The sequence below is a fragment of the Ovis canadensis genome, chromosome 26 (assembly GCF_042477335.2).
Source record: "Ovis canadensis isolate MfBH-ARS-UI-01 breed Bighorn chromosome 26, ARS-UI_OviCan_v2, whole genome shotgun sequence".
Taxonomy (NCBI): domain Eukaryota; kingdom Metazoa; phylum Chordata; class Mammalia; order Artiodactyla; family Bovidae; genus Ovis; species Ovis canadensis.
Window position 1 is genome coordinate 52,041,271 of NC_091270.1, and position 14,821 is coordinate 52,056,091.

Below are 14,821 nucleotides of genomic sequence, written 5' to 3' on the forward strand. Positions count from 1 at the left end.
AGTCACTCAGTCATGTCCGACTCTGCAACCCCATGGACTACAGCACGCCAAGCTTGCCTGTCCATCACCAACTCCAGGAGCTTGCTCAAACTCATGGCCCTCAAGTCGGTGATGCCATCCAACCATCTTGTCCTCTGCTGTCCCCTTCTCCTCCTGCCTTCAATCTTTCCCAGCATCAGGGTCTTTTCCAAAGAGTTGGTTCTTCGCATCAGGTGGCCAGAGTATTGGAATTTCAGCTTTAGCATCAGTCCTTCCAATGAATATTCAGGACTGATATTCTTTAGGATTGACTGGTTTGATCCTGCAGTCCAAGGGACTCTCAAGAGTCTTCTCCAACACCACAGTTCAAAAGCATCAATTTTTTGGTGCTTAGCTTTCTTTATAGTCCAACACTCACATCCATACATGACCACTGGAAAAACCATAGCTTTGACTATAGATGGACCTTCATTAGCAAAGTAATGTCTCTTCTTTTTAATATGCTGTCTATGTTGGTCATAGCTTTTCTTTCAAGGAGCAAGCATCTTTTAATTTCATGGCTACAGTCACCATCTGCAGTGATTTTGGAGCCTCAAAAGATAAAGTCTCACTGTTTCCATTGTTTCCCCATTTATTTGCCATGAAGTGATGGGACCAGATGCCATGATCTTAGTTTTCTGAACGTTGGGCTTTAAGCCACCTTTTTCTCTCTCCTCTTTCACTTTCATCAAGAGGCTTTTTAGTTCTTCTTCACTTTCTGCCATAAGGGTGGTGTCATCTGTGTATCTAAGGTTATTGATATTTCTCCCAGCAATCTTGATTCCAGCTTGTGCTTCATCCAACCCAGCATTTCTCATGAGGTACTCTGCATGTAAGTTAAATAAGCAGGGTGACAATATAAAGCCTTGACATACTCCTTTCCCAATTTGGAGCCAGACTGTTGTTTCATGTCCAGTTCTGTTACTTCTTGACCTGCGTACAGATTTCTCAGGAGGCAGGTCAGGTGGTCTGATATTCCCATCTCTTTAAGAATTTTCCACAATTTGTTGTGATCCACACAATCAAAGGCTTTGGCATAGTCAGTAAAGCAGTAGACATTTTTCTGGAACTCTCTTGGTTTTTCGATGATCCAATGGATGTTGGCAATTTGACCTCTGGTTCCTCTGCCTTTTCTAAATCCAGCTTGAACATCTGGGAATTCACGGTTCACGTACTGTTGCAGCCTGGCTTGGAGATTTTGAGCATTACTTTGCTAGCGTGTGAGATGAGTGCAGTTGCGTGGTAGTTTGAACATTCTTTGGCATTGCCTTTCTTTGAGATTGAAATGAAAACGGACCTTTTCCAGTCCTGTGGCCACTGCTGAGTTTTCCAAATTTACTGGCGTATGAAGTGCAGCACTTTCACAGGATCATCTTTTAGAATTTGAAACAGCTCAACTGAACTCCATCACCTCCACTAGCTTTGTTCATACTGATGGTTCCAAGGCCCACTTGACTTCACCTTCCAGGACGTTTGGTTCTAGGACTTTGCCTAGAGACAACTATTCCAGTGAGCTTTTCTCTCTGGATCAGGAATTCCCAGGGAAATGAAAGGAATTGCTTTCAAAACTTCTGAGAAACTTAATGAAAAGAATGGGCCTCATACTTCGTTCTTTTGTTATTCTGTATGTCATTGGCATTGCCAGTGTGTTATGTTAAATCTATGTGTGTGTGTGTTAATCGCTCAGTTGTGTCCAACTCTGTGACGTCATGGACTGTAGCCTTCCAGGCTCCTCTCCTTGGGATTTCCCAGGCAAGAATACTGGAGTGAGTTTCCATTCCCTTCCCCAGGGGATCTGTCTGACACAGGGATTGAACCCAAGTCTCCTGCATTGCAAGCAGATTCTTTACCATCTGAGCCGCCTGAGAATGATTAAAACTAGGAAACACTTTCAAGTATTGTAACATTTTTCTCCTGAATTCTTTAAACTTCTTTAATCTGATAAACATTCACTTTTAGAAAGTTTCCACTTTTCAAAGTTTTCTGGAACCTTGTAAAGCGTAAATGATAGTTTGTATTCATTTACAGTTTTACTGACTAGACTTCTCTGTACAAAGTTCCAAGAAACTGGATGAAGAATGTGCTTGTCTTTCATTTAGCAGTTAAAATGAACCCAACAGGCTTGCAAATCACTTCTTAAAGGGATAAATGCTAATTGATATAGGTCAAAGTGATCCGCATCATTTGTCCTTGGCTGGAGGATAAGCATCAATAAATGAACCATTACACAATGACCAACTTTAATCTGCAGATGTGTAAAATGTGAAGACTTTTTTTCTTCCTCCCACCGAGTTTTGGTTTTATAGGAGTTTTCTGCACACCACAAAACTTGGAAACCTATAGAGAACAGCAAATGTCTCAGCACCATCTTATCTGCCATGAATCATGAATGCCAAAATATAGCTTGCTAAGTGACTTCAGTCGTGTCCGACTCTGTGTGACCCCATAGACGGCAACCCACCAGGCTCCCCCGTCCCTGGGATTCCCCAGGCAAGAACACTGGAGTGGGTTGCCATTTCCTTCTCCAATGCATGAAAGTGAAAAGTGAGAGTGAAGTCACTCAGCCGTGTCCGACTCTTAGCAAACCCATGGACTGCAGCCCACCAGGCTCTTCCGTCCATGGGATTTTCCAGGCAAGAGTACTGGAGTGGGGTGCCATTGCCTTCTCCAAAATATAGCTTAAGACCTCCCAAGTTCAAGGATAGTTAGGAGTACAGTGGTACATATATGCTGTTCCAAAATGAGTGAACAGAATTCTGTGATCAAATAAAGGATAGGGCTCTTCTGTGCCGTATCCTAAGCTCTTCCCATAAACCTTCAGTGGTGCAGATGTGAAGTTCTGAGAAATTCTGCCTAAAACTAAGAAACCCTATAGGAACTTAATGCCTACTTAAAAAAAAAAAATCCTTAAACCTCCATTTTGCAAAAAGGAAATAATAAAGTGAACAAAGCCAAAGATCTTTGGCTAGGGGTCACTGTCAAGTTAAAACAAATTTACGCCAGTAGAATTTTCAGATTTTTTTTTCATGGAATCTAAGTAATAAGTATTTATGGACCTTGTCAAGAATTTAACTTTGTACTGTCACTTTTTACCTTGGCAATGAAATCTTTAATCTTCAAATTAATTAAGTCACTTTGTCTTTGAAGAATTTCCTTTTGTTTTTCATACAAAGAGTTTTTTTGTTTTTTTTTTTTTTAAGGCAAGTGGGGGCATATGGTGGGGGGATGGCAGCAAAAAATCAGTCCCTTGGTTGCCAGACCTGTTGTTCTTAATGTTTCTGTTCATGTATATATTATGTTACTTCATATTTTCACAGACCAAGTTATTGCCAGGAAATGAACATCATAATTTTTATTCAAAATGTTTTGGCAATTAGTCTTCTGGGAACAATCAAATAAATGCCAAGCAACATAACTATAGGAGCTCAGATTCTGTGATATGCAAGGAGTCAGAAACTTAGATGATTTATGACCTTTTCTTTCCAATTAAAGGATTAGTGTGCACAATTTTTGCACATCTTTGTGCACCTCATATAATGTACAAATATTTTATTTAGTCTAATTCATATTTTCTCAGATATTCGAAAGATTATGGAAAAGGAACATTATTGTAGATGTTCTTGTTTAATTTAAAAACAAGGAGTGCTTCAGTTAGACAGTCAGGAAAGGAAAAGCCTGATAGCATGTTTGGGCATTTTTAATATTGCAGAGAAAAATCTTTGCTTAATATCTAATGATTTGGAAGCACTGCTTGAGGATAGGAACAATCATCTATAAGTAACCAGAATTCCCAACAGCAATCATATTGACAATAGCCACTTTACCAACTCCTGCCAGCAAGGGATATGCATTAAAAATAATCAGATCCCTGATAGAAACAAAATTCTGAAGAAAAGGAAAAGTTGCTTGTGTACATTTTCTGTCCCCAAATTCTACATAGATTTTGAAGTGAACACAATATTTCTGTTTATTAAGGAAACTGTAGTGTCTGGATAAAATGCAGCTACATATTACCCACGTGTGACAGAGGCAGAAGGTGAAAATGCCTCTGAAACCGGGGTGGGGGCGGGGCGGGGCAGGGAGGGCAGCATTAAAGCTCACAGGGTAAAACTAACCTAGTCAGTTCACTTAACAGACCAGCTTATTAGAAACTGAAGAACCCACTAGCCTGGTAAAGTCCCTGTGAGAGTTGTTTGGTTTTCTGTTTGTGTTTAATGGAACCTGACATGCTGATTCTAGGAGAAGTGAAGTCGTGCCTTATAGCTAGCGTGACATGCAGAGCTGTAGAGTCGAGGTGTGTGGATTTGGAGCAAAGGGGGGCTCGTGGAAGACGGCGCAGAATGGAGAGCTGGCCGTCGGCTCATGTGCAGTGGGCGGGACAGTGTCTTCGCCCCTCGGATCCTTTCTCCTTCGGTGTCCTCTCTACATTCTGGAAACCTGGACCTGTGCACAGCATCACTTTGGTTCCCTGGTCCCCGGGCTTCCGGGAGGTTCAGCCTGAGGGAGGGATGCTCAGAGCCTGATCTGAGCATGCGCACTGATTCGGGGCATGGCCAGCTGGTCACCCACGCCTTGTGAGTGCCTTTCGGAGAGTATCCCCTGCAGAGCTTCTTACCGAGAAAGGGGAGAGCACTTTACTGTCGGCCAGTTCATCCCAGCCCCTTGGTGCTTGCTCTGTGGGACCACGTGAAATGGTTCTGGGACAGAGGGGAGTGGGGTGGGCAGCATGTGGCTCAACCACGTGGACTTCACACCCAATCTGTCCACCGCCAGGGCTGAGTGCTTGCTCGGCTGCGGAGGCCGATTCAAAGCCCCAGTATGGGACCCCTCTCCAGGGGGCTTCTGATGTTAACAAGACATCTTAATGAATGAATTGGGACTATGCTTTGTGACTTAAAGAGATCATGGGATTTTCTTTTTTTTTCAATCGAAGAGTGACGAGCAATCATGGACCTTCCTCAGTTTTCATCCAGTGACAGGGAAGATCTGTATCCAACAAATGAAATGTCAAGGGACAAAAATAAAGTTGCTTTATGACTGCATTCTGTGAGTTATCTTGGTACACAAACACACAGAGTTTTTGTTGTTATCATATTTTCTTTGGTACAAACATATTTGGTAAAATATGTAAACATACCTGGAGTGTGGAATGCCAGGCTGTTACCTTTGGAGGGGAGAAGGGTGGAGTCAGAAAGAGGAACACAGGGCCTGAGACTGAACTCCTGATATTAAATGCCTTGTTTTCCATACTTCATCAAATGCCTAAAAAGTGTTTGTGACAAAAACAATTATATGTCGTAAATCAACTATGCTTTAAAAAGAAAGGGTAATACTCAATACTCTGTAATAACCAATGTGGGAAAAGAATCTAAAAAAGAATGCATATATATATATATATTTATATATGAAGTACTTAATCACTTTGTTGTACACTTGAAACTAACACAACATTGTAAATCAATGATATTCCAATATAAAATGAAAATTAAATAATAAAAAAGTAAAATAAAAAGCTACACATATTTTCCAACATAAACTACTGTAACCTAAATATTCTGCACACCAGCTAACATCTTCAGGATCAGAATGGGCTTTGATAATTTTACACACTACCTCTCCCACTTCCCCCCCCCCCTCCGGATTTCACAATCACAGGTTTCTATTTGCGATTTCCTCCATGCATTCCGGCCAGTTGGTCTCTTCAGTTTCATTATCAAGAGACACTAGCCTCTAAGTCCTGCTAGTTCTAATTATAATCCACCACCACCACCACCACCCCCAAAAAAAGTGGAAAAATACAAATAGCTTTTTCCCACTTACAGATATGTGAGTGAGCATCTGAAAAAAAAAAAAAAATGAACTGAACTTCCAACCTAGAAGCAGACTCTAGCTAAGGGTAAAGTTCAGGGTCAACCTGAATTTCTCTCTTAAAGTAAACACGTCTAAGACGAAACAAAGAGGGTGACTGGGAAACGTATGATCTCACTTCACCACCAACAGGGAAAAGTACAAAGTAATTTCAGCCTTCACAGAGCTCCTTGGGTCACATCCAGGTTTTATTGATTCTCGCTGAGTTAGCAGCACACAGGTTGACAGCTCCTTACGGCAAGATCACCTCTGACAGACCAACCAACCCAAGGTTTCTGGTTCGTTTCCCAAGATACCAGCAATTAGAACTTCATGACCAAAATTTCAGTATTTTCAGCTGAAAAAATTTTTATATCTGACTGAACACAGCTTAAACTGGAAAATCTAATTTTTTGCATCCCTTTTGGATATTCCAAAGGTGGAATTATTACATTATCTTTTCTAACTAATTTAATATTAATATACCCAGTGACATGGGACATAATTAATCATGCTATTCTTTAGCTGTCTGATAGAGGGTGAGTATTGAACTCAATAAAAATATTTAGTTTCACCAGTGAGAAACTTGTAAGAAGTGTTACATGAAGAAATTTAGACAAAATGCCAAAAGTGTTTAATATGTCACAAATTTTTAAATTTCACAGTTTTCTACTAACTCGAGCCTCTTATTCCTTATTATTTCAAGTACTGACACCTCAAGAGATGTATAATTTATAGATGCTCCATGTAGGAATGAAAACAAAATGGTAACAATTACAATACAATTCCATCTCTATAACTCTAGTTAGAAAGTTTGGAACTGGAGAAAATTTTAAAATAAATCTTATTGTATATTGTCAGTTCAAGGAAACCATACCTATATATAGATGAACTTGACTGTATTCTAAGAGTTGTCTCTATGCAAATATATATATATATATATTTTAAATAAATTTTAGTCTGAAGTGGAATGACCCATTTCATTCATAAGGTGAAGTTTTCAAAATGGTTTTATGCCTACAATCCACTAATCAAAGGAAGGTGACTTTTTACTTTTCTTGGTCACACTGTGGGCTTGTAATACCTTAGTTCCCCAGCCAGGGATTGAACCCACCCTCTAGGCAGTGAAAACACAGAGTCCTAACCACTGGACCACCAGGGAATTCCCTGGAAGATGGCATTAAAATGAACAATGAATGAAATTTTGATACAGGGTACATTCTTTTCTAAATTTATTTCATTGAAATATAGTTGATATATAAGATGTTAATTTCTGCTGTATGGCAAAGTGATTCAGTTATACATATACATCTGTGTATATTCATATAAACACACACTCTTTTTCAAATTCTTTCCCATTATGGTTTATCACAGGATATTGAACATAGTTCCCTGTGCTGTACAGGAGGACCTTGTTGTTTATCCATTTTCTATATAATAGTTTACATCTGCTAGGCCCAAACTCCCAATCCGTCCCACCATAAATCTCCTCTATGTCTCTGAGTCTGTTTCTGTTTTGTAAATAAGCTCATTATATCATATTTCAGATTCCACATGTAAGTGATATTGCATATTTGACTTTCTCTGTCTGACTTCGCTTAGTACAATAATCTCTAGTTGTATCCATGTTGTTGCAAATGGCATTAGTTCATAATTTTTTATGGCTGAGTAGTATTCTATTGTGTATGTGTGAGTATATATATATACACACACACACCACATCTTATGCAGTCATCTGTCAATGGACATTTGTGAGTACTCTTGCGAGCAGTGCTGCTATGAACATAGGGGTGCATGCATCTTTTTGAAATAGTTTGTTCTACATATATGCCTAGGAGTAGAATTGCTGGATCGTATGGCAACTCTATTGTTAGATGTTGAGGACCTTCCCTACTGTTTTCCACAGTGGCTGCACCAATTTACATTCCCACCAACAGTGGAGGAGGGTTCCCTTTTCTCCACACTCTCTCCAGCATTTGTTATTTGTAGATGTTTTAATGATGATCATTCTGACCTGTGTGCGTTGGTACTTCATTGTACTGTTGATTAGCATTTCTCTAATAATTAGTGATGTTAAGCATATTTTCATGTACCAGTCCAGGGTACATTCTTGAGCAAGGCTGCCCTTTAGCTTTTTCCTATGACTGTGGTCAAAACTTTTCCTATAGCTATATATATATATTTTTTTAAAGAGCATTGCCCTAAGACATAAGCATGTAGAAATACTGAGCTTGGCCTGGTTTTCATTTAGACCTAGACACATTTCCCTAGAGTAAATTATGTGGACCTAATCAACAAGAGGGCCTGCCCAGCACTTAGACACAGAAGCTTTTCATCGGAGGTTCATGACACAAAGGCACACCTATTTCTTGATGGGAAGGTCACATTTCTCTTTGCTTGAGTCTTATCCAGAAAATCATTAAGAAAATCATCTTACTTGGTCTGATAAATGCTATTCGGACATAGTTTTTCAGAAGATACGTTTAATGCTTTTTTAAAAGGAAAAGTCATGGTCATTGTGTATTCTGCAGTGAGCAAGTAACTGCACAGCCTTTGGCTCTGCTCACAGTGCCGCACACCCATCTCCTTGAAGCTGACTCATGCTTCCTGCAAGCACTGCTCACATGTCAGCTCCTCAGGGAGTGTGCTGTAGGCTGAATGTTTGTGTCTTTTCAAAAGTCGCATGTTGAGACTCTAACCCCCACCCAAGGGGATGGTGTTGGGAGGTGGGACCTCTGGGAAGCAATTAAGTCATGAGGGTGGAGCACTCGTGAATGAGATTAGTACCCTTACAAAAGCAACCCAGAAAGCTCCCCCTTCCTCCCACATTATAAGGTCACAGTGGAAAAGACAGCCATTTGGAAGCAAGCCCTCATCAGACACTGACTCTCTCAGCACCATGACCGTGGACACCCCAGCCTCCAGACCATGAGAAATAAATGTCAGTGCTTTATAAAACACTTAATTTATGGTATTTAATGGAAGAGGGCAGGGCAACCCACTCCAGTATTCTTACCTGGAGAAACCCATGGAAAGAGGAGCCTGGAGGGCTACAGTCCATTGGGTCGCAAAGAGGCGGACACGACTGAAGCGACTTAGCACAACGCATGGTTACAGCGGCCTGAATGGAGGAAGGTGTCTACCCCAACCAGATACACTGTCCTTACTCTTAATGTTCCCTGTGTGGTACCAGCTTTATTTTATCACCAGCTGACATCAGTGGATACTGGTTTATCTTCTGTCTCCCATCACAGCGTCTGTGTTTCCTCTTCACTGATCTGTCTTCAGCACCTACACAGGGCCTGGCAGTAGGACCTCAAGTATCACTGGATGCTTGGAAATGTTTGTGGAATGAAGAAATGAAGGCGTGCAGAAATGATGGGTGCTGTACCAGATTTGGAGATACCCTCAGGGAATTCACAACTTAACAGGAGAAATGGACATGCCTGCATTGCCGAATGTGCTGTGTTTAGTCACTTGGCTGTGTCCAACACTTTGGGACCCCATGGACTATAGCCTGCCAGGCTCCTCTGTCCATGGGGATTCTCCAGGCAAGAATACTAGAGTGGGTTGCCATGCCCTCCTCCAGGGGATCTTCCCAACCCAGGGGTCGAACCCAGGTCTCCCACACTGCACATGGATTCTTTGCCGAGTGAGCTACCAGGGAAGCCCCTGCACTGCCATATAGTGTGATAAATGCTTTATCAGAATAGTGTCAGACATGTGTGTGCCGGTTGGTCACTCGGTCGTGTCCAACTCTCGAGACCCCGTGAAATGCAGCCCACCAGGAGCCTCTGTCCATGGGAGACACCAGGCAAGAATACTGGAGTGGGTTGCCATGCCCTTCTCCAGAGGATCTTCCCAACCCAGGGATCAATCCCAGGTCTCCTGCATTGCAGGCAGGTTCTTTACCATCTGCGCCACCAGGGAAGCCCTGTCAGGTGTACCAGTGACCTAAATGGCAAGGATGATTTTTCAGATGTAGAGGTCCTTCAGCTGAGTTCTGAAGCTCTCTTTTCAGGTGGTTAAAGGGAAAGAGAGAAGCCTAGAAAGAGAGCACAGCAGGGGCAAGGAAGAGACAAAAATCCCACAGGTCCCTGAGTAGTTGCACGTGAATGGAGTGAAGGGCGTGTAAGGGGAGAGACCTGAATGACAGGAAAATCAACAGAGCTGATTTCAGAGTGAGACTCAAATCACAGAGCACCTGATCCCCTCCCAGGGAATTCCCTCTAGCTCCAACAGTGGCCTCGTGCTTCTGAGAGCAGTGGTCAGCCCGAGGGCCATGAGGAGCTGGCCAGGAGGCGTCCTGTCCACTCCCCTCCAAGGAAAGCTCCAAGGACGTGAACCAGCAGCAGTGGGACACAAGAGCATCGTCTTCCTCTCCGCCAGCCTTGGTGGGCCTCTGCCTCTGCTTCTTCCCTGACCAGGTTGAGGCAAAATGGGGCGACGGCACCCACAGCTCTGCCTGGGTGGGGAAGCCTTCCTTAGAGCTGAAGTCAAAGCCAGACGCTGTATTTCCTGAGTCAGCTTTCTCTTCCTGGGATGGCTACCCCTCCACAGCAAACTGACTCTTTCTGGTATTCCGGAGGTTTGTCCTGGACTTAGGAGGGAAAAGGCATCCTGCATCAAAGAAGTGAAAGTCGCGCAGTCATATTTGACTCTCTTTGCGATACCATGGACGGTAGCCTACCTGGCCCCTCTCTCGGTGGGATTCTCCAAGCAAGAATAACGGAGACGGTTGCCATTTCCTTCTCCAGGGGATCTTCCTGACCCAGGGATCAAACCCACGTCTTAGCAGGAGGATTCTTTACTTTCTGAGCCTCCAGGGAAGCTCATCCTCGCATCAAATATGAGGCAACAAGACACAGAGCTGGAGGGTGTGTCTGTGCCGGAAACTAGAGACACTTTAAGACCAAACTAAAGAAAGAAAGACCTCACCAGGCTCCTCCAAGGGAGCAGGTAGGAGAACAGAGCTTTAAACATTTGTGCTCACCTTTTTTTTTTTTGGTTTAGTTAAACAATATTACCAAGCCACATCATTCTTGAAACCATGATCTCAAAACTTAGAAGAGATTAGAAAAATTTATATTTTTATTGGAAACATATAGGGGTTAATTTTTTAATATTTATTTCTATTTATTTATTTGGCTGTGCCAGGTCTTCCTTGTGGCGTGTGGGTTCTAGTTCCCCGACCAAGGAATCAAATCCCAGGGCCTCCTGCATTGGGACCACAGAATCTTAGCCCCCGGACCACCGGGGAAGTCCCTGTATGGGTTAACTTAATGTGCTTAAAGGCGGGGTTTGGATAAGGGACAAGGAGCTAAAGTCTGAGAGTAAAAAAAGAAATAGAAATATCAAGCACTGCCCAGATTTTACATTTTTCAGGGCTCTGGCCTCCTGAGTTTTCCAGCATCTCAGTCACACAAGTGGGTGTGGGGTTTTACCATTGGCCAGAAAAATAGTTAGGAATTCACCAGCCAACAGCTTTCTTTGTGAGGCTAAAATGATGCTGCACTTGAAAATGCAAGTTTCCTAATCTTTTCCTAATCTTCATTTCCTAATCTTGGTCCAAGTTTTCATTCATTCATACGATCAGGGGTTATACTCTACTTAAGGAATACACTCCCCAAGCCTTCATGCTTTGCTTCTTACAGTACTGAAAACAAAAATTCAGAGGAAGGAAACATTGAGAAACAGCTGTTGACCAAATGAGCAAGGGCAGTGATGATATCTGAACAATACTGGTGGTATCGCCTTGTATTTAGAAAGTGTCTTTCTCCAGAAAAGATCACAGTACTGTATAAACATGTATATTTTGTCTTTTATCCCTAGTGATTGAAAAAATTAGGTCCATTCTTATTAATGTGTGTTAATGTATGGCTATTTCTTATATTTATTTTGGCTGTTTCCATTTGCCATGCTTTAACTGCAATGAATTCCTTCACTGAGCAGTATCTAGAAATTGCACTGACTTTCTTCATCTGTCTAGGGTCCTATTTTCTATATACTCTTCACCTTTGGGCAGTACCTTCTTTCTGCTTTTGCTATGTTGGTAGCTTCATGTTTTACCAGTCTGAATTCACGTTGGCATCTTCATCTTTTTCTTCCTTCCTTCCTCTCTTTCTTCCTTTTTGGCTGCATCGGGACCAGCTGTAACACACAAGATCTTTTGTTGAGGATCAAGAGCTTCCCTTCAGTTGTAGTGAAGGGGTTCTAGAGCATAGGCTCAGCAGATGCCACACACAGGCTTAGCTGCAACCCCAAACCCCACATGTGGGATCTTAGTTCCCTGACCAGGGATCCAACTAGCATCCCTTGCGCTGGAAGGCGGATTCTTAACCACTAGACCACCAGGGAAGTCCCTCATCTTGCTTTTGGAATCATCAGAACTTGCCTATAAATTCTGTCCTCCAGTTCCATGTTTCACCACCGAACTCCACCCTCCTGCTACGGTGACTTATGTGACTCCCTTTTTCACGTGATCATTTTCATGAAAGACGTTCCATCTGCACAGTTATGTAATTATTTTTTAAATAATTATTTTTTAAAGCTCCTTGACACTGGGGATGCATGCACCAGATGTTCCTGACTTTTCCTTCTACATAGTGTAACTTAAGACGTGTCTTTTTCTCCCATCTTCCTGAACGTCACAGGCCAACTGTCCCACCATAAGTCTGTGCTGCTCCTTCAGATTCTCTTTGGATGGCTCCTTAAATGCTCCTTCTTTACCCATCAATAGAAGAAATCTTTCTCTGGGAACTCATTTTACTCTAAAGTTCTTTTATCTGATGAATATCAGTTGGAATCAAAGATCATAGATGCAAAAGGGGGCCCCGATTTTGTATCTTTCCCTCTGCCTTCTTGTTCTCCCTTAGGCAATGCAACTGATCGAAGCCCAAAGAAGTGATGTGTCCCAGGTCATGGCTCTAAGAAGTAAGGAAGCAGGAGCTGGATACCAGCTCCCCAGAGGAGGTGCCGTGGGACTGGGGAGGCGGCTGGCACCAGAGATGAGAAGTCTCTGAGTAAGCAATTGGTACTTGCACGGAAAAGTTATTGGCATGCTTGTACCCCAACCCATAATAGTTAAGGAATATTTTAAAAGACCATTGAAGGGAATTCCCTGGTGGTCCCTGGAATTCCACTATTTCACTGGAGAGGTTGAGAGTTTGATCCCTGGTAAGGGAGCTGAGATCCTGAAATCTGCACTGCTTGGCCAATTTTTTAAAAAATTACTGTTGAAAAGCTATGTAGGAATGAGAATTATGGAAGAGTAGGATTATGCTCAGAGACTATTGTTCCAGTCACCTGAGGCTGATTAAAAACCACCCAAGGGGACTTCGCTGCAGGCACAATGAATGAGTTTGCCTGCCAATGCAGGGGAGATGGCAGGTTCAATCCCTGGTCTGGGAAGATCCCACATGCTAAGCCCGTGTGCTACAACTACTGAGCCTGTGCTCCAGAGCACAGGAGCCATAACCACTGAGTCCACGTACCTAGAGCCCGTTCTCCACAACAGGAGAAGTCATTGCAGTGAGAAGCCTGCACATTGCAACTAGAGAAAGCCCATGTGCAGGAATGAAGACCCAGTGCAACCAGAAAGAAATAAAAAAATAAAGAAAAAACCCCCCAAAACTTAGAGCCTTAAAACATCCCTATTTTGCTCACAAATCTGCAAGCTGAGCAGAGTCCTGCAGTGATGTCTGGTCCCTGCTCTCTCAGGGTCAGCTGGGGTCACTCAAAGCCTAGAGCTAGAACAACCGTCTGAAGGCTCACCCAATTTGGAGTTCCGGAGGACAGAACAGCTGGGGCTCCTCACACACGTCAGGAGCTATGTGATCTTTGCATGTGGACCTTTCACGGCAGCCACGGGAAAGCCAGACATCCTACCTGTCCCTGTCCCTTCCCAGGGGACACAGCTCAAGAAAGCTGGTAGAAGCTGCACCAACGGTCATGACTCACCTCCAGAAGCCAGGCAGCATCACTTCGGCCCTGTTCTCTCGGTCCAGCAGGTACAAAGTTCTTCCCAGCCTGAAGAAGAGAGATCACATCCACTCCTGGGCATATATCTGGGCAAAATGATGTTGAAAAAGATACCACACACCCTTACATTCATAGAAGCACTATTTGCAAGAGCCAAGACATGGAGCAACCTAAATGTCCATTGACAGATGATTGGATAAAGAAGATGTGGTACATAGATACAGTGGAATACGACTCAGCCATGAAAAAGAATGAAATAACGCCATTTGCAGCGACACGAATGAACCTAGAGATGATCACACTAAGCAAGTCAGACACAGAAAGAAACACCATGTGATATCACTTATATGTGCAGTCTAAAATGAGACTCACACACATAGAGAACAGATTTGCCAAGGGAAAGGAGGGGTGTGGGAGTTATGGAGTGGGACTTTGGAGTTAGCAGATGCAAACTGTTATACATAGGATGGATAAACAGCAAGGTCCTACTGTATAGCACAGGGAACCCTATTTAATATCCTGTGATAAACGGTAATAGAAAAGAATATGGGAAAGAATGTATGCATAGGCATAACTAATCACTTTGCTGTACAGCAGAAAGTAACACAACATTGTAAGTCAACTATACTTCAACAAAATAATAACCTTTTTTTTAAAAGGAGGAGAGATTCCAAACTCCATCTCTGGATGGAGACATGTCAGCAGTCATGTTGCTGTAAAAAGACTTCAGGATGAGATGGATATCAGAGCAGCTCTCTGGGGAAAACACAACCTTCTACAACTGAAAACCACTGAATCACCAACCAGAGGACACGCGGACACTCTGGCGCGAAGGCTCACGCCGCCCGAGTCCTCAGCCGCGGGGGCCGGGCGCCCCCTGCCGACGGCCCATGGACTGTGCGAGCCGGGGCCACACGCCGGACCCTGGCAGGGGTGGTCGGGGCTCAGCCGGACCCGCCCCCCGCCGCCTCCACTC